The 21,014-nt window shown below is 37.5% G+C and overlaps 1 long non-coding RNA gene across 1 annotated transcript in view; it reads right to left on the bottom strand.

The window, feature by feature from the left end:
- Window positions 1-21,014, bottom strand: part of LOC116280085 (uncharacterized) — a 68,666-nt gene that overhangs the window by 46,406 nt on the left and 1,246 nt on the right. The window contains exons 2-3 of the long non-coding RNA XR_012065201.1: window positions 13,823-13,993; window positions 2,187-2,258 (exon numbers count right to left, since the gene is read on the bottom strand). This is a non-coding gene — a long non-coding RNA (uncharacterized lncRNA). The remainder of the gene's footprint in view (window positions 1-2,186; window positions 2,259-13,822; window positions 13,994-21,014) is intronic.

Genomic DNA, 21,014 nt, shown 5'->3' with positions numbered 1-21,014 from the left:
CTAGTGGAGCAATGGGCCTATATAAGGCCATGAAGAGAGAATTATGCTAGTTTCATCGGGAGAGCTTATAATATTGTTGTAGCATCATTCACACGGCCTGTAAAAATCTCTGTCTTATTGCTTTATTTTGTTATTCCAAGTTTTAGGAAGTAATAAGCTTACTTACACAATAGTAAATTTACTAGAAAGCTGAGGATCAGAGACAGGAGAGTGGACCCACGTCTGGTTCGGTAACATCAGTTAGGATTTGTGGTAACTGAAACTTTACAGAATATACCACGTGCAGACATACTACGACTGGGTCTGAATATATTTTTAAAAATTTGTTTCTGATATTTTTATAGTGAAGCTCAGGGTTTACATTATTATTGTATTACTGCAGCCTCATATTTGAGCATGGTTTTAAAGCTATCCACAATAATTCCTAACTTGTAACTGATACCTATATGGGGAAGAGTTCATGGTTGTTTAATTGAGATGGCTGTACTTATATAGTGAAAAGTGGTAAAGAATCTTCCCTAACCACTCTTTTTTTCCTGTACCTGAATTCCTTTTCTATTTCTCTAATGAATTTGGAAATTCTAGTATATACATTCTGCATACATTTCCAGATGCTGATAAACAGAGGTCATGTGAAAAAGGCAAGAATAAGGAAAAGAAAATCTAATCACTTATTAATGCTGATTATTGCCAAGACAAGCACTTTATACATTTCCAATAGAAGGATGCTTATATTAAAACTTATTCATCACTATAAAGCAGTCAAGGTGGTATCATGAGTGTAAGTGAGCATACATACGCTAGCATAATTAGCTTGAACTGGTAAACCTAAAGAAAAGTCTAGGCACACATTTTATTTACATGGATTTTCCCATCAATCTGTCCCTTATCAGTAACTGAGGTGAAGATGTGGCCTTGATATTTTAATTAAGCTTTTCATCTTGAGTTCAATGCAGAACATGTAGTTATAAGGGATATTACAGAGAGAGTCGGTGGCAATACCCTGCAAAACTAGCGTGCAGTGCAGAATACTGATGCTGACGCTGTCCAGATAGGGAACCCTGTCCTACAAGGATCCCTCCTCTCAGCCTCCTGCCGCCATGTCTGTCTCCCCTCCTCTCCCTGCCCTAGTCCCTGGCAACACCAATCTGTTCTCCATTTCCATACATTTGTCATTTCAAGAATGCTATATGAAAGGAATTGTGTGGTATATAACTTCTTGGGATTGGCTCTATTCACTCAAAATAATTCCCTGCAGATCCACGTTGCTGAATACTAGCAGTTCATGTTTTTATTGCAGAGTAGTATTCGTGGGATAAATGATAAAGCATGGAATTGCTGGGATGTATGACAGTTACAGGATTAATTTTACATAAATCTGCTAAATGGTTTTCCAGAATGGCTACATCATTTTTGATTCTCATCAACAATGTACATATATCCAGTTTTCTTGCATCCTTGTAAACGTGTGGTGTTGTTACGACCTGTCATTTTAGCCATTCTAATACATATGTAGTATTTTCTTATTGTGATTTTAATTTGCATTTCCTTAATGCCTAAAAATGTTGGACATTTTTTCATGTGTTTATTTGCCATTGGCATATTCTCTTAGGTGAAATCTCTCTTCATGTTTGTAAAATTATAAAACTTTTAGTTTTCTGAGCAAATCCTTTTTGCTCCATTGGGCAGCATTAGCAGGGACTACAAGGGCTCAAGTGGTATCACATAAACCAAACAGATAAAATAAAGCAACACCCTTAATACAATAAAAAGTAAACTACCATTGGAACCGCAGCCCTCAGAAGCAGTTTAGGACCTGCATGCTAAACTTGCGCAGACTGGATGCCTACTAAAATAAGCCACCTAAATAATATCGGAGTCTCCTAACAGAGTAAGCAAAATGTCTAGGATATAGTCAAAATTCACCTGTCATATCAGAACCAAGAAAATCACAACTTGAATGGAAAAAAAAATCAATCAATCAGTTGACCACAGCCCTATGATAAATCACATGTTGGATTTATCTGACAAGGATTTCAAAGTAGCCATCACAACAACTTCCACAATCTATCACACTTCCTCTGAAAACAAATGAAAATACAGAAAATCTCATCAATAAAATAGAAGTCATAAAAAAGAACCAAGTGAAATTATAGAGCTGAAAAATGCAAATTTAAAAAACTCACTGGATGGGGTCCATAGCAGACTGGAAATCACAGAAGATGAACTTGAGGACAAATCAATAGAGTTCACCCAATCTGAATAACAAAGAGAAAATAGACCTAATAGAAAATGGAGCAGAGACTCAGGGACCTGTGGGACAACAAAAGACCCAAAATATTTATTTTCAGAACCCAAAAGAGAGGGGAAAGAGGATGAGACTAATAGAGTATTTGAAAAAATGACTGAAAATTTCCAAAATACGGAAAAGATATACAATCACAGATTCAAGAAGTTGAGAAAATCCAAACAGGAAAAGCCAAATAAACCTACACCAAAACACAGCATAATAAAACTTCTGGAAACTAAAGACAAAGAAAAAATCTTGAAAGCAGCCAGAGGCGTTTTCCCCAAAATGAGAAGAAATTGCTGACAAAATTGCACAGTTTTACCTTCAATGAGGAAACTCAAGAAATTTGAGAATTATATAGACTTCCAATTAAATTCTATTTTTAACATTTGAACTAAGCTGAAGATCTCCAGGAACTGACCTGCAATTGAATAATTTGGGTTTAGTACTTGCTGCAGCAAAGATGAGCATGTGCCATGGAGAATAGTGGGTATCTCTGTAAGAAAGTGTTAAAATGAAGCTACACAGATACACAGTATGTAGATTTTGGTTAGGTGATTCAGGGTAGGATCAAGGGACTTGCTGTAGATCGGATGCTATCAGGAAGCTGGGGTTATTCTATGATTAGATAAAGAAGTAACAGTCACTCACTTGGCAAACAAAAAGGGTGTGTCTGGTGTTCTGTGGGTGGCATATTGACTTTCTCAGTCACTTTGGGATGCTAGAGCAGAATGCCACAGACTGGGTGGCTTAAAGCAACAGAAATTTATTTCTCACAGTTCTGGAGGCTGGGAAGTCCAAGATCAAGGTACCAGGATGGTCAAGATCTGGTGAGAGCCTTCTTCTGGGCTGTAGAATACCAATTTCTCATTGTGTCCTCACAGAGTGGAAAGAGACTGACAGAGCACTCTGGGGACACCAATCCCATTCATGAGGGCTCTACTCCCAAGAACCAAAAACCTCCAAAAGACCCACCTCCTGGTACCATCACACTGAGAGTTAGGATTTCAACATATGAATTTGGTGGGGACACAGTTCATAGCTGCGACCTTCTTTTTTGCCCATGTTTAGACAAAATTATAAAGTGGCCTTGTTTTGTCTCACTGTATCATATGTAGCATCAGAGTAACTCAGTTTTCTATGAACTTGTTTATATCCAACAGGAGGATAACACGGTCCAGCTGTGAATGCCAGGCTAATTTCCAGATGTTAGGAGCTGCTCTTTCTTTCTTTTTGTTTTAATTTCCTTTCTCAAATGTTATTTACATAACATTCTGTTGGTTGGTATATGCACTGAACCTATGTATACCTTATAAATAGAGTTGCCTCTTCGATTTTTTTAAAAAATTTTAACAACTAGCTTTGATTCTTGTTGTCTCTTTTTCTAAGAGTGTTCCATTTAATAAGCAAGTGACTGAATTTTACAGTGCAATTAGGGTAATTATAACAAAAGCCATTGGTATTCAGAACGAATGGAAAGTGCAGACAACAACTATATCTGTCAGAACACATTTTCAGGGATAATTAGGTGTCTGCTGGGGCAGTTGAATTGGCCATATGCTCTGATAGGTTGAACTGAATTGTGCCAATTGACATATAATTAATAAAACAATGAAAACACACTGGACTGCAAAAGAGCCTGTGATGTTAGAGTAAGACGCTCACAGACACTCACATAAAGACTGAAATGCACAACCAACTTCATCACTGTCTGAACCCAGGCCATCTGACCCAGAGCCCCTGCATCTAAAATACTCCACAAAGCATGATAAACAAAGAGGACATTCATTATGCCAACGACACTCAAAGAACCAATTTGGGTTTCTTTCTCATGGCTTAAGTCACCTAACGGCAAGCTCTGAGATGGAAAGTTGCTTAACTGCTTGTGATACGGTGAACTGTTTTTCACAGGAATCAGCTGAAAAGAGTGGCAGAGCTGACTGCAGACAGACAAATGCCCAGACGGAAGTGAATCTCACTGCCGTAAGGGGTCTGGGATGCCACAGGAAAGGCAGGGGGCAGGAAGGGGCAACAACTCAAGGGCTTATTGAACAAGAATATGGCTGAAGAGCATGTGACCTGGCTCCAGACAAGGCATTTTAAATAGCGCCCTCCACGGCCTTGGTGTAATGAATTCTCTCCTGTGTCTGCTGCGTGCTTGTTTTGCGTGACACAAAACACCTCTCACTCAGATTTCTCAGGTAGCTTTGCCCTCACCATCCTCCTTACACAGGAAAGCTTCTTCTGATGGCGCTAACCAACCCCCCCCCCAATCTTGCCCGTATCCAGAAATTATTTTTATGATGTTGTAACTAAGTATGTTTTAAATGGAAATGCTCAAATACATTTTAACCTACTAAGCAAACAAGAGGAGAGTGTTTTGGAGTATGCACAGACCACTTTGTTCAAGGAGCCAACTGATACTTGGGAATACCTGTGCTGCCCACAGCATGGCCTTGCAGGACAACGCATGGCTTCCAACTGTGTGACCGGCTGTTGAGTGGCGAAGTTCCATTTCTTAGAAAGCAGAGCTTCCTGAAACTAAGCCAGGAGCATCTTAGCCTTTTTCAGAGACATCAAGGAAGAAGAATAATATTTAAACCACGACTGCACCATGGCCTTCATATAGTAAATGTCTCCATATGCCTCCATTTACAGATACAGTCTGGTGGGGGTAGAGGCTGAGGGGGGTGTAAATATCACCAGGATGGATAAGAGGATGCAAATTGTTTTCCCTCCTTTATTTAAATATTTAAAGTCTGTTTCTTGCTAAAGTGCAATTTGCCACAAATCTAATTTGTGTCACTTCTGAGTTAATCAAAGAAATCATAAAGCAGGCATCACCTAATTTACAGTGGGTGTGAGTAAAAGAGGGCTCTGAGGGGACTTTGCACATAATTCTTATGGTTACGTGTGAATAGATGTGCTGACTAAGCAAGACTGAAAACAGGCATGAGACTGTCTGCCCACATGATGATTTCATGTGCTTGTGTGGGCCTGGGGCGTGTGTGGAGAAGAGGCTTTTATCATGTGCACTTGGGTAGCATATCTACCTATGAAATACAGTTTCCTATAAAAATTCATATACAGAAAAGGAATTACACATAACTTAAGAATTTTGTTTTACAATCTTGTTTCCAAAATGGTCATGTACAATAAGCTCTCTGAGATTACTCATAAAAAATAGGAAATTTACAGAAACATCTGGCATTGAGAAGATGGACAAACACAAAAAGAATGGAAGATAATTCAGTATTATTTGCTGTCTGGTTATATTTGCAAGTTTCTTCACAACATGCATTTATGAATAGTTCATAAAATCATTTTATTTAGATTTACCTAAGTTTCTTGATTTTATTTTTTGAATTATAAGTGAATGTTCTGTTGTTGTTTTTAATAAGTTAACCTGTAGGATCATAAAGAATAGCACTTAGAAGTATAGAAAACATTTAAAAGTGAAAGATTAAGAAAATAACTTTGAAAATATTAACTTGAATTTAAAGATCTGGAAGTATTTTACACATAGCAATAAAATTTAAAGATCTAATTTAAAAAATAAGGTTTAATTGAAAGAATATATTGCACAACAACATCATGTGATTTTTGTCAAATGCTCTCTTCAGCATTCAAGAAAAGAATCATTCGTTTCACTGGTTAGACCTTGATTCCTAGCTCTTTGAATAAGAAACTGGTTTTGAGAAACTAAGGGGCTGATCTAGACCAGCATAAGAAAAACAGAAGTACCTAGAGATATTTTCCCCCAAAACAGTGTTAAATAATTGTTTCATGATGTTTACCAAAACATATATATATATGTGTCTGTATATATGTATGTGTATATATGTGTGTGTGTGTGTGTGTGTGTGTATGTAAACAATTTAGAGTAAATTTACTAAAACACTCAGATCTGAACATTTTATAAATAGGGTGATGATATAATTTATATTCCAAAACTGAGACACTTTGAGAGGGGAACACAATGCTATAATTATGCCAGGACAATTTAAAGAATAAACCAGGACTTACTCTCCTTAGAATTAATCTTCGGCCAGTCAACCTTTAAGAATTTTTCTGAGTTGATATGTCAATGATAGCGCATGCTCGTGCAACACACTGAAGTCTTCTATAATAAGGCATATCTGATTTGTGGGGATTACATGTTTTATGCTACAGATTTTCCTGTGAGTACATCTGCCCCTTTACTTTTCTGATATTATACTAGGAGAGGGGACATAACTGATAAACAGGAAAGATTGATTAATCCATCCTAATTTGAATATGCAAGTTTAAATTCAACTGTTTTAAGTGACTTAAACCAATCATATAGCTTTTATATAAAGATAGGGATTTCACAGTTCCTCAACTTTCAGGCACTTAAGACTTGATCTATGAATGGAAGAGACAAAATACTACATGATTTCTAAAGCACCAAAGAAATTGATCCCTTGGTGTCTTTTATCACATGTATGTACACATGATGAACTTTATCAAATTGTTCCAGAATCTTACAATTTGGGCTTTATAATCCTGTTTTAGTCATCTTTTGTTAAACCCTTTAAAAATCAAGGGAAGACTTAGGAATTTTCCAATCTCCTTGTCTCTCTCTTCAACAACAAAATTGATTGGGAGTCGGCCTTATAATAATAACTCAATGCATTTTTTTAAACCCAGACCTGGGCAAAAAGACCAAAGAATGGTGTGGTATTTGTATTCCTTAAAATGTCCTGACTGAACAAGAGGAAAAGTAAAGGGGGAGGAATGCAAGATGCTCTGGAGTTAGATCTGCTTTGAAATCCTAGCCCACTGTGGGCCCAGGGCAAGGTGTTTAATCTGCCAGAGCCTCAGTCTGCTCATCTGTAAAGTGAGGCATCTCTATCCACTGTGGAGAACTGTGCCGAGGACTACAGATCACGTGGGAATGGAGTCCTCAGACCTGGGGCATTATAAATAGAGCAGGAAGGCTATTTCTTTAAAATAAACTCTGACACTATGACACCAAATTTGGCTTGCAACAAAATTTCTAAAATGCATATGTCACACCCAACATAGGAAATCTGCCCAGTGCCCTCTGGTGAGGCCAAATCAGGCCTGAAAATTAGGGAGATTTATTGCACATAGCACCTTACATCATGACATTTGCTCAACGTGCTCTAAGTCCACGTCCCATCACTCTAGCAGGTTTAAGCTTTGGGATTTAGAAATCAGGCCTTAGCCATGTGCTTGCTGACTCTGCAGAGAGACCACTGTTCACAAAGACACCACGCTTTAAGCATTTGCCCTGTTGGCAACAGCACTCCCAGCCTGCTGGTGGTCTGTTTTGATTTTACAGTCCTTCTTCATCTCTGTGTTAAAGTCTTGAGGATTTCCTTTGTAAACACACTTTATTCCCAGTCCCCATTTATCTTTGGTTTGCTTGCTCTCCATCCTTCCCTCGCATTTATAAATTTCCAACTTTAGCAAATGTCATCAGCCAAGGGAGAGCTTAGTGTGGACAATTCGCACTTTCTGGGCACTAAGTTGTGTAGACTGGGGCTCTCACTGTCCCCAGGAAGCAGCCCAGCCCAACCGTGCCTAGACCATTGAGAGGCAGTGTTTGCTCCCAGACAGAAGTGCTAGCTTCACAAAGCACCTGTCTCCACAGTAAGCAGAAACAATTCCTCCTTAAGTTAAGCACAGATGAGATTTTTCCTCCAAGTAAATTACCTTTACTCACTAGAAAGTTAGATTGTTATTTTTAAACCAGAGAGAGCCTATTTCATGCTTAGCTCACATCTTCAAAACATTTCAAACGAGCAGAATGTTTAACAGTCTTCTTTATTAAAAACAAAAGATCATAAAATGATTTTGTTAAAATAGGAATGCTTGTAATTAGGAAATAAGTGGATTTCACAAAAGATCACTTCAATATGAGATCAGGACCCTAAGAAGGAAGACAACAGTGGAGTTCACTGTAATTACTGTGGACAGACTAACAATGGTCTTTCTACAAATGGAAGACAAATTAGGATCATTTAGAGCAGAAAAACCTGGTGTTCATGCTCAGCTATTAAAGACTTAGGAAACAGTTTTTCCAAGTTCTCACTGATTTCTCCCACTCTTTACAAACATGTAGTTGACTCTGAACTCAGGAGCTTAACTTCATCTAATTTGGAAACGTCATTCTTATTTCCTCAATTTCTATTTATTTGAAGGCAAGTTTTACAGCATCTCTATCTTAGATATTATTCATTAAACATGTACTTCTTTTTTAGAAATCCTGCCTTATAGAAGCACTTTAAAAGGGTTACTAACCGGTAAATATTTTAAAGCATTAAAGTAGAGCAATGTAGGATGTCCCTGAACACATACGTTTGATTATAAGAGTGATTTTGACCAAGAGAAGGAATTTGATTTTCAGACTCAAATTCATTGTCAAACACATAACTTGCTGTTCCTGTTTTCTTTAGTGACTTGTCTGGATGATTCCAGTGCCCTCAATAAATAACTGGTAAGAACAGTTGAAAACAGGGGCCCAAAAGATGAAAGAAAAAATATTTCTCCATTTTTGGCCCCAGTTTGTTTAAAATAGATCAATCTGTTGTTTTCCTATTAGTCATAATGAGGTTTTCTTCCCCCACTTCTTATTTATCAACATTTTTAATATTTCTCCCGATTCTCAAGATAATTTGTTTTTCTCTTAGTTATACAAGAGTTATTAATAGAGTCTGGACTATGTTTTACCTATCTGTAAGATGCTAGGCATAAAAATGAATAAAATGTCCCTCTGAACCTCAAGGATTTCATAAATCAGTCTTAAATAATTCATTAAAAATATCATGATTAAGCACTGTTCTGAACCATTAGGATACATCATTGAACAAAACATGAACATATATCTGCTTTTGTGGTATTTGTATTTTATAAGTGGGAGACAATAGCAATAACCATAAAAATTATTAATTTTATGGTATGTTAAAAGTGTTATGGAAAAAAATAGAACCAAATAAAGGGATCAGGGAAGCTAGATGTCAGTCAGGAGGTCATGACGGGCCTCAGTTAGAAAGTGATATTTGAGCAAGGACTTGAAGGAATTGAAAACATTATTAGCCAACTGGATACTGACAGGAGAGTTTTATAGGTTGAGGAAAAAGCAAGGACAAATGGCTGATATTTTAGAGAAAAAGTAAGGAGGCCAGTCTGGCTAAAGTTGTATGAACACAACAGAGGGTAAAAGGGAAAATGACAGGGAGGAAATGTGAGGCCAGGGAGTAGGGTATCAGGTTTCAGCAAATTTGAAATGGGGGACTATTGCAGGTTTTGAACAGAGGATTGATCAAGAGTTCCAATACTGTGGAAGTAAGGATCATAACTTAGGATGCTGATGAAGAAGAAAAACAAATGGAATCTACATAAAATTGAAAATTCAATGGAGCATTAAAGGAGGAGCAGGAATTACCTATGAGGGAAAAATATAAAGGAACTAAAGTCAAAATTGACACCATTTGTAAGGAAACAGAGGTAAGGACAAGAATGATGCCTTCAAGAGACTGCCCATTACTCCGTAAAAAAAAGGTGGGGGTACATGTTGGGGTGCAAGAGCTAAAGGTGAAAAAGCAGACTGATCCTAGAGCAGAAAAGCCCAGTACAGAGGAAGCAGAGGAAGCAGAAAATAAAACTGAAGAAGCCAGGACAGGCTGTGACTGGGCCTGATATGTTCATGTGCCCCTGGTCCGTGAGGACAGCAGATAGGTCTTCAAAACATAGACAGTTGTACAATTCATGTGTTATGCACAGTATATTAATATATGATCGCAGTCATGGTAGCAAGATGGCACTTGTGTTGTAATAAATCACTGTACATGAAACTCAATGGTTAGATCCAAATGACCTGGCTTCCAAAAGGGATGTATCTGTGACCATGAAAGATACTGGCACTGAAGTTTCAAGATGCTGTGATTGGCACTATAAGAATCTTAGTAATCCCCAGAGAGGGAGCAAATCACAGAGCAGGAGAGCATGCCAACATGGAAAGAGGAGGCTTCAAGGGTCAGTAACCCAGGAACCAGAGCTCAGGATAGCTATTCACTCATCTGTTCAACGGACGCTCATTAACTGCCTACTACATGCCAGAAATTGCACCAGACGTGGGTAATGAATAACCACTTTTTTTTTTTTTTTACTATACCTAATGTGTGCCAGGCACTGCATGTACATTCTCTTAAGGTTTATCACCAAAGTGAGGATGAGGACACTGAGACTCAAGAGGAAATCAACTTTTTCAAATGGCTTAAGTGATTAAATTCTGAAGACTCTACTCTTTCCTCCAAGCTAAACTATCCCCAAAGAGAATTCAATCCCTGGCATACGGTGGTCCGTGACATAAAGTGATGGAGTGGCTGGATAAAAGCTAAAGAGAGGGAAGGACAAGGAGCTCATTTCTGAGGAGAAAAGACCCAAAGAAGTTTTGGAAGTTTTCTCATGGTGCTAGCTGCATTTTGCAAGCTGTGAAGGGATTAAAAGGACTGAGGTAGGAGAGTACAGGCAGGGTGCATAGCAGAAGAGGCTGTAAAAATATAAAGACATGGGCAAAGAGTTGCCGCAATCAGAGGCTACAGATTGGCAGTCTGCCACTGAATGGAGCCTGCAGAAATATTTTATTTTATTTTTACTGTATGAGCCCCCCAAAATGTGAGAAAAATTATTTCCCAATATTAAAGAAAGGGTTCACATAAAAATTCCAGTGTTCAACACATTTAGAGAAATACAGATAATTGGGCAACACCGGTCCTCTGCTCCACACAGTCCAACTGGCTGAGCGTTCCAGGTGGTCTGGTTTCTCACAGTCCTTGCTGCCCCTTGACCTGCTTCGCTCATTCAACTTCCCTAAATGGCTCCTGGAGATACCTGAGTTTGTCATTTTCATGTGGACAATGAAAGGCTTTCGGAAGATTTTAAGAAGAGAATTATGATCAAATTTTCACTTTAAAAAAAGGTGGTGGCATAATGAGAGAAAGAAGATACCTGTAATAAACAGAGATTCTATGCATTCATTCATCCTTATTCACATATTCATTCATTTCATTTATTCTCTCATTTCTTAAACATTTACTGGCTATCTACAGGCACTTCAGATATAATGTTGAGCTAAACAGTAACTACTCCTCATGGAATTTAATTTTTAGCAAGAAAGACAGAGCATTAATAACCCAACAAATAACAATTGTCATGATCACAAATAGTGATGCCTGCTAGGAAGGAAATGGAAGGGTGATGGGATGGAGTAACCCAGGAGGCTCCTTAGACAAGGTGACCAGGGAAGAAGAAACTGGGACTAGGATTTAAGGACTGAGGAGGCAGGTCCCTGGGGATCTGTGGAAGAACGTCTCAGATGGAAAGGACAGCCTGGGCAAGGGGCCAGAGTGGGAGAGGATGTAGGTTATGGGAGGATAAATGGGAAGCAGCTTGGCTCAGTGAGGAACAGGTGGAGAGAGTGGAGGGAGATTCAGTACCAGAGGTCCCAGAGCAAGCCACACAGGACCTTCACAGACCATGGAAGGGAGCGAGCATTTTTTTTTTTTCCCTCCCAGTAAAGCATTAAAGAATATTTAAGCCTGGCACTGGCACTTACATAATCTGGTTTACTTCTTTTTTTTCCTGATTTGGTTTTTTGTGTGTTTGTTTTTTGTAATTAAGTTCAGGCTATCTTATTATTACATTAATATAGGTTGCCTTTAACATAGATTACTTTTCAGTATCTTGATTTTTTTATAAAGTTTTTTTTAATTGTGGTAATATATATATTATATATATCATAAATTTTCCACTTAACCACTTTTTAATTGCAAAATTCAGCAACATTAATTACATTCATAATGTTGGGCAACCATCTCCATTACCTATTTTCAAAATGGTTTAACTTTTTAAAAGCTCATCCTGGCTACCTAGTGGAGAATGGGTTAGAGAGGGACCAATATAGTGATTCAGGGAACAAATGAACTTGAACAGAGAAATAGGTAGTTAGAATGAAATGAAACATAACTGAGAGACATGTCAAAAGCATGCTTGCCATGACTCGGTTGTGGAAAGATTATGGGGGTTCATCCTTGAGAAGGAGTGATTTCACATGCCATGCCAGTTTCTGGCTTGGATGAATGGAAGAACCACACAGATTTTGTCTTAGATAATAAAATGCGAGGGTGGGGCATGGTTTGAACCTGAGGAGCTTGAGGTACCGCTAGGCTCTCCCTGTTTAATTGGAATTTAAATAATTTCATTGGAAATGAGTATGCAGATCTAGAGCTACTCCTGTAAGGTGAAGGCTGAGAATGAGGACAAAACTGTGACACAAGTGAGGAACCCAAGAGGAACATCCTAGGTGAGGACAGTGTGAGAGACCAGGTACGTAGGGAAGGAATATTCAAGGAACAAATGTGCTGTATGGCCTAGTAAAAGAAAGAGTCCAAGATGGAGGAAGTGCTGAAATGTGGGACCTGAACCAGCTCTGACTGGTGCAGTGATGTTCTAACTCCCACCTCCCCAGTTTTCTAAGCTTTCCCATGTGAGTAGTAAGTCCTTATGTAGCAGAGCCTGAATGCCACAATCATAAGTAGCCTACTCAGAATGCATTATCCTGTTTTTCCTGTGGGGCAGGTCAATCCCCAGTTTTTCAGGTATCTACCCCTCCCTCACATGGCTCTGGGGTAAATTTAGATTTAAGTGAACTACAAGGATCCCATTCCTTTGGCAGTGATGTGTTTAAGGGTGAGCTTATGATTCTGCTGGCCAAGGACAGTGTGCGATGGTCTGCTGGGGGGTTCTGGGAAAGGTTTCTTCATAAAAAAAGAGACCCATGGAAGAAAGGGCTTCCCTAGATTTGATGGATTGCGATATCTGAAATCACATAGCCATTTTGTGCCGATTCAGGGAACTAGCCCAAGGACCAAGCTGGGGGTGGCAGAGTGCAAAATGGAAAGAACTAAGGGTACTTTTTCCTGAGCAAATAAATTAAGTGACATTGTGAACTTCCAGATATGTAAAATAATAATGAGACTCTTACCGTTTAAGCAATTTTGAGTCATCTACAGCCAAAAACATTTTAACTGATATGATAATATCTGAAAATTTTATTAAAATGTTTTTTTCCTTCCCTGAGATGTAACAAAAAAGAAAAAAGAGACGTAGATAGATAAACAGATGACAGATTTCCTTGGTACAAAATTGAATTTCATGCACTTCAGAGTAATACATGTAGTATATAAAAGTTTAAAAGATAAAACCTGTATAGAAAATCTAGACCTTAAATCTATGATTAATTAACATTTAAAATTTAACCCCTTATAATTACCAGTATCTTCAGTTCTATGATGTTGGAGACAGCTTATATTCCTTATACAAATGTGTTATGAGGTGCCCTTCCATATATATCTTCTCAGTATTAAATATGTAACAGTTTGATCTCTTTAGACTTTTTCTTTAGAAATTTGAAAATCTGCCTCTAAGCACCAAGGAACTGGCATCATGGAGAAATGAGATGGGTAACTGAAAATGGCTTACCACTGAGGCTTGGGAATTGTATGCACACTGCAGAAAGGGGTAAGGTGCCCAGACTTCAGGAAATGGTAGGATCATGTCCCAGGAGACCCAGAGCCTCTGAAGCATAGAGAGCCCTGCTCAACATGAGGAGAGCCATGGAACTGTAGAGGGCATCTCAGCCAGGTTACTCAACTGTGTAACAAGATGAGAGAACAAACATTATTCCTCAGTAGAAACCCCTTTAATGACAGTAATAGTTTACATCTTCCAGCATCTTAACTGAAGCATTTATAATAAGCTCTCCAGAGTTCATGAAATAAATAATATTTTATACTCTGACTTTGATGGAAATAAACTGCCTATAGTCATGGATAGACCACGAGCTTCCCTCTGTGTGTGTGTGTGTTTGCAGTTACTGAACTCCGTGCCATCAAACAGTGTAACATTCACAAAATATGAAGTTAATGACATTTATTGAAAAAGTTCAATAAATTCATTGAGATTACACATGACTTTTATTTCAAATGCATAAATGATCATTAAAGGTTTTCAATTCTTTAATAAAGAAATCAACTTAAATATTAATGGAAATAAGATCAGAACAGAGGATTGGTATGTATTATTTTCTGTTAAAATAAATCTCAAATATAGCAAATAGCCCAAAATAGTGTGTGTCACGTGGAAGAGTATGTGGATATTTAGCACTATAAGCAGACAGCCTGGAGTCATGTAGCTATGTGTTATAAATACAGTAGCCCAGATGCTCTTGGAAGCTCTTTTGGAGGGCTGGAAAATCTTCATTAGTTATGTCACCAATAGGTAATACGGCACTGTGGTTAGAATAAAAAACTTCAGAACCAAACTGTTTTGAGTTTATGCCTTAAATGTACCACTTACTGTATATGTAAATTAAGCAACTTACTTTCCTGTGTTTCTGGGCTTCTGTTGTAAAATGGGGCTAACAGTATTACCTATGAGTGAATACACTTAAAGCACTTGAAACAGCGTCTGGCAAATAACAAATGTTCCACAAGACTTAGCTATTATCATTATCATTATTATTTGTTCCCAATAACTAAGTATTAATTTGAAAATAATGAACAGAAAACAGTGGTTCATAAATAATGCTCTGAGATTAGTTGAATAATTAGGACTTTTACAATGATATTTCTTTATCATGTTTATTTAAAAAATCAATTAGTACCATTGAGTTGCTTTACTAGGGCTGCTGTAACAAAGTACCACAAATTGGGTGGCTTAAAAGATAGAAACTTATTGTCTCATAGTTCTGGAAGCCAGGCTTCCAAGATTGAGGAAGCTAGGATTCTAAGATGGAGGTGTTGACAGGGTTGGCCCTGAGGGCTGTGAGGAAGAATCTGCTCCATGCCTCTCTCCTAGCTTCTGGTGGTTTGTGGACAATCTCTGGCATTTCTTGGCTTGTAGAAGCATCATCCTGATATCTGCCTTCATCTGGCATGAAGTTCTCCCTGAGTGTGTGTCTGACTCCAGATTTTACCCTTTGTAAGAGAATAATCTCCAAATAAGGTTACATTCTGAGGTTCTCTGGGTTAGGATTTCAACATATAAATTTTTAGGGGTAAAATTTAACCAGTAACAACCATGCATTTGTACAATTCTATTTTTTGTTATGATAATAGACTACCTTATTTTTTGTTATTCAGAGGCTGCATGTCCAATTTGAAGATACCTGGTTTTTTGCATTATACATATTTGCTATTTTAATACTTACTAAAACCTCAACGCTAAAAGTAAAATAGAAGAAAATCAATCCACTTTAGGGCCATTTGATTCTTTGGTAAATTGTTTGAAAACTGCTAGTAAAAATTAAATTTGAAAATTATGTTTAAATTCAATTATTTATGCCAGTATTGCTCCCAACATACTAATAGTCTAATCTTGATTATAAATTACCAAATATTTATTCAACTTGATGAGTTCTTTTTAAATTAAGCAGCAACTCTTTTGTGCACAAAAATGCTTTTAAACTTGATGTTTTAAAACAATATTTAGTTTATCCTTATATTAGTCAGTGTTCTCCAGAGAAACAAAACCAATAGGATGTGTACATATATGCATAGAGAGAGATTTATTTTTAAAGACTTGGCTCACATAATTGTGGGGGTTGTCAAGTATGAAATCTGCAGGGCAGAACAACATTCTGAAGACCCAGGGAAGCAATGACACTGCAGTCTTAAGTCTGAAGACAAAATTCCTTCTTCCTTGGGGAAAGTCAGTCTTTTTCTCTTAAGAATTGCAACTGATTAGATGAGGTCTACCACTTTATGGATGGTAATCTATTTTATTTAAAGTCTCTGATTTAAATGTTAATCTCATTTTAAAAAATGCCTTCATAGTGACATATAGACTGGTGTTTGATTAAAAAAAGACTACCATGGCTTACCCACATTGACGCATAAAATTAACCACCACAATCCTGTCTCAGTAAATTCTGTTAAAACTCAAGGTGAAGCCATATTGCATGGTTAATACAGACAAGAGTGAAAGTATTGCTTTCACAGGTTAACAGTTGATTACTATCCACCAAAACCACCCATATCTGGTTTTGATATTCTCCCTCTAAAATAGAAAAAAAGTAAGTGTCTAATCAACAGAAAAAAGGATAGTTAATAAATTTATCCAAATACTTAGTATAATAACATTTGATCATTAAATGACCTTATATTATGATTTGGGGAAAAGATAGCTGTTAATTGAACTGTCATAGTGTCTCCAGTAAAGTGTATTCATTCAATTTGATCAGTGAAAAATATGGAGGCAATATTTAAGTTCAATTAAATTCTCAATATGTCCCCTATTTTGATGAATGCAGGATAATTTTTATCAGCCTAATTCATTTATAAGCCCAAATTATCTTTATAAAACACATGTACAATTTCTGGGCTGAAGATTATTTTTAATACTGTGCCAGAAGTGCAGCCTCATCTCCTGTAATACCCAGCAAACAACACACCACGTGTTCCAGCCACGGTATACTCACAGTTTGCCAAATGAGTCATACAAGGAACGGTACCCGTAATGTTCCCCTCTCACCCCCATCACCTCTTTCTAAAATTCGGCTCATAAATCACTGACTATCCTTCCTTGGTTCCTCCGGAATCCTAAATTCTTCTGCACTACCATAATGTGAATGTGTACTTCATATTAAACTGTCGCCAGCTGTATACTTACCTATCTTTTCCTAGATAGTGCTGTTTCAACTTGGCTAACTGTGTGAAATACAGTTTCCTAGAATCTCATTTCTTGAGTAGCTCAAAGTTAGGGTACAAAGGAAGAGTCTGAGACAGATTTGGAAAATGGGAGCCTAATAAATTCTTAATTTCTATTTTATGTCTGGTGAACAGATGTCTCACTTGAAACACGACAACAGAGAGTTTAAAGCCCCTCCACTAATTCTAGAGTTGAGTCAGTTTCTAGACCCAGAGCCTTTTGAATGAAATGAAGGCTTGATATCCTCAAGGAAAAACCATGCTACACTTCCAGAAATTAATATTGTACATTTTCCTCTCACTCATCTCCAAAGGGACCTGAGACTATTAGGATGACTGTCCTTTAGGGGGTAAAATTAAACTTTGTAGGAATTACTGGATGTTGGCCCTAAAGTGATACTTACTCTTTGGGGACCCAAAATGCTGTCATGGTCCACTAGTCAAAGTAAGAGTTTATAGAAGTGATTAATGTAGTTTTAGCTCAGTTACATCTCATAGTAGACCCAGTGGGTTCCCAGGTTTATTCCGTGGTTATTTTTCTAATTCCAAAATGCAAAGTTAGAATAAAAATCCTCAGCTCTGGCAGTAATTCTATATTGGTTCCCTGACCTGTGAGAGAGAAGTGAGAACTATTATTGTAGGAAAGGTAAAGCTGAACTGCCTCTACTTCCAAAGTAATAAAAGGAATCTAAAACTCTTGGAGGAAATGTGGAGAAACTGAGGAGAAACTCTTGGAGGAAACCCGGGACCTAAAGGATGCAGCAGTTGTACAGGAGGTTTGGATCTTGGAAAATGACAATGGAGCATCATAAACTTAATCATAAGGTAACTCCCATTTCAGATGCTGTTCCAATTGTGGTTCCTTTACTGAAACAATGAACACACGCCCCATTACCAGGTATGTGACTATTCATGTGGTGAATTCTTTTATGGTAATACCTTTTCATAAATGGTACTGAAACCACTTTGCTTTCAGCTGACAGGATCAGCAAAATGTACCAACCTTGCAGCTCTTTGTAATAATTTAAATCACAGGGAACCTGATTGCCTCTATATTCCACAGTACATTATGCTGGCCCTCTATATCAAGGGTCATGCTGATTAGATATGGTAAGCAAAAACTAGCAAATATTGATACATTGACTAGATACATACATGCTGGAAATGGCAAATAATCACCTAAAACACAAGGATTTGCTACTTTGAAAAAAAGATCTAGGGGTCCAATGCTCTAAGGGTATGTTAAGATATCGCTTTTAAAATGAGGGCCTCTTTGAACTTGTGGTGTGCTACTTTGACCTATTTAATAATAAATCTAACAGGCTATCAGTTTTGAATGAGGACTAGAGCAAAACAATGTTCTGTAATAGATCTGGGCTGCCATACAAACTAATCTGCCACTGGGGATTATGATCTGGTGATATTCAAAAGTGCTTCAAGTGTTTGTGGCAAAGTAGATGCTATACATAGCCTTAGGCAGGTCTCTACAGAATCACATTGCAGATCTTTAGGACTCTGAGCAAAACTCTGCCATCTTCTACAAATGTGTTCTCTTTTGATGGCTTCTGGCTTGCTACTGCATCCTAGTAGAGACAGAACATCTGACAATGAGCCTCAAAGTAACCACTGAAGCTGATCTGCCCTCTAAGAGCTGGGAGAAGTCTAAGCCACCAGGTAATAAAGCATAATAGCACTCAATCTTTTAGTTGATGTTTTATGTATGAGATGTTTTATGTATGACTCAAGCAGGGACTTAGGTAAAAGTAAAACAAAATGAGCAGCTCAGACTTGCATGGCTCCTTTTCTTGTTGCATCGTCTTTTCTCAAACATGGCCACGGGGCAAGTTCCTCGTGTCTTGTTGATGGAGGAAGAAAAATTCAAGTATATTTTACAGGTGATTCTGCATAATATGCTAGCACCACTTGAAAGCAGACAGCTACAGCAATACCTCCCCACTCTTCAGGGACTGTGAAGCATTGGGATGAAGGGAAACTCTTTCAGTGGGCAGAACTTCAAGTGATGTCCCAGTTGTTCATTTTTTCTGGAGGGGGAGATTTTCAGTACATATCCACACGGACTCATGAGCAGTGGCTAACTGGTTGGCTGGGGGGTCAGGAACTTCAAATGAACAAAATCGAAAAATGAGTGACAAAGAGATCCTTGGCTAAATCTCTCTGAATGGTCACAGTACAAAGCCATTTTTGTCCTATTACAAATGTTATGAAAGAAATGCAGGAGGTAGGATAGAGTATGTCGAAGGATTTAAATCAATAATTCTTAGACTTTGGAGTCGGGGTGAGGAGAGCTGGATGCTTATAAAAATTTAATGTTATACAGAGCTTCTCTCCAGAAAACACACATACAATTATGTACTATACACCTTCTGGAGGCTCATGAATCTTCTGACCTAAATTGTATCTACAAATCTCTTTGACTTGAGGATAAGAAAATCTTTTAAACAGTACAGATCTGTTAACGTTCAGAAATCAACTGATCACAAGATTTCAAAGGGAAGTAAAAATCCTTTGAAACCTAGCCCCCAAGCAAGAATCATGGTTAACTGGATGCTTTAACATGTCAGAATCCCTCCAGTCTCTTCCCCACTCAGCCTATTTTACTCTCTTTGCTTTGCTCACTCTCTTTAACTAAAGAACCACAAAATTCTGTAAATGATCTTAGATATCAACTAACCTAACTTCTTTTGCTGTAGGTTTTACTGATGAAGAAACAGACCCAAAAGGTAAGGTGAAGTACAAGATGATATGATAGGAAATCAGACATATAAACAAATATGTAAGTGATATTTACAGTGTGCTTACTTTCTTTGTGCCAAGCACTGTTCTAAGTGTTTTACATGCATTCAATCACTTAATTCTCACACGATCCTAATACTGTCATCTCCAAGGAAACTGAGGATTGAGAGGTAAATTAAGTCTTCACAAGTCACATGGTTGGTATGTGATATAATTTCCTGATACATGGTCTGATATAGATAGAGATTAAGTGCATAATTAATAGCAGTTTCTCTTCTTTTTCTTGTTCTTTCTCAATAGAACTATTTGATGACAGAAGGACTAGAACTAAATTTTCCTAACTCCAGGGACTTTTCTACCCACAAGCCCTTATTCTTGCCTCCATGCCTCTCTCTCCTGTCCCTAAACCTAACCATAATTAGAAAATAGAGCATCTATATTTGACTAAATGCAATCCAACTCCTTTTTTGACCTAAAAATAAAAAATTTCTCGAGTCCAACCCTACAAGAAGTTTATCTGAATTAAGTTCCTTTTCACTTCTTTGTATTATTTTCCCCCCAAATCATATTAAGATAAAATTATTTTACCTTCTAGTTAAAATAATTTTCTATGTATTTAAATGATTATAAATATTAATTTGTGTATTTCTAAACATTTACATTTATTAAATCTCCAAATTATTATAGTCTGTTTTTGTTTTTCCCTCAGTATACACTCCCTTTACTGAGATTCAGACATCTGACTTATTTATGTAGACGTGAAAGCCTCTGAGGCTTTATTTGGGTCTACGTTAGAAAAGACAAGGGACATGTAATCAGAGGTAGTGTCTGATCAGGAATCACTAGGACCCTGGACACTTGGCTTATTAATCTAGGACTCAGGCTAGAAACCATTAACTGAGAGATGTTACCTCTCTTACTTTTAAAGGCTGATTGTTGATCCCCTTTTTCACCACAGAATATTCTATAAAATGGCACAATATTCTTTGTGGTAAATTCTTCCAATTTTCACTTTGTATCCCCAGTGCTGCACTAGCTGGAATGTGGGGGTTAAATCATACTTTCTCCCATATAGAGATTGTGAATATCCATGAATCCTTGTAAGGCATTTTCAACATTCTGTAATCAGGCTTACTAACAAATTTCTTTAGGGATCCACATGCAACATAGTCAGAGCTTACAAAGCAGTCACCAAACCAGTATTTAACAGT

This window comes from Vicugna pacos, chromosome 3, assembly GCF_048564905.1.
Source record: "Vicugna pacos chromosome 3, VicPac4, whole genome shotgun sequence".
NCBI classification, from domain to species: domain Eukaryota; kingdom Metazoa; phylum Chordata; class Mammalia; order Artiodactyla; family Camelidae; genus Vicugna; species Vicugna pacos.
Note: the sequence above shows the minus strand (reverse complement) of the source record. Positions and strands in the feature narration are given on the sequence as shown.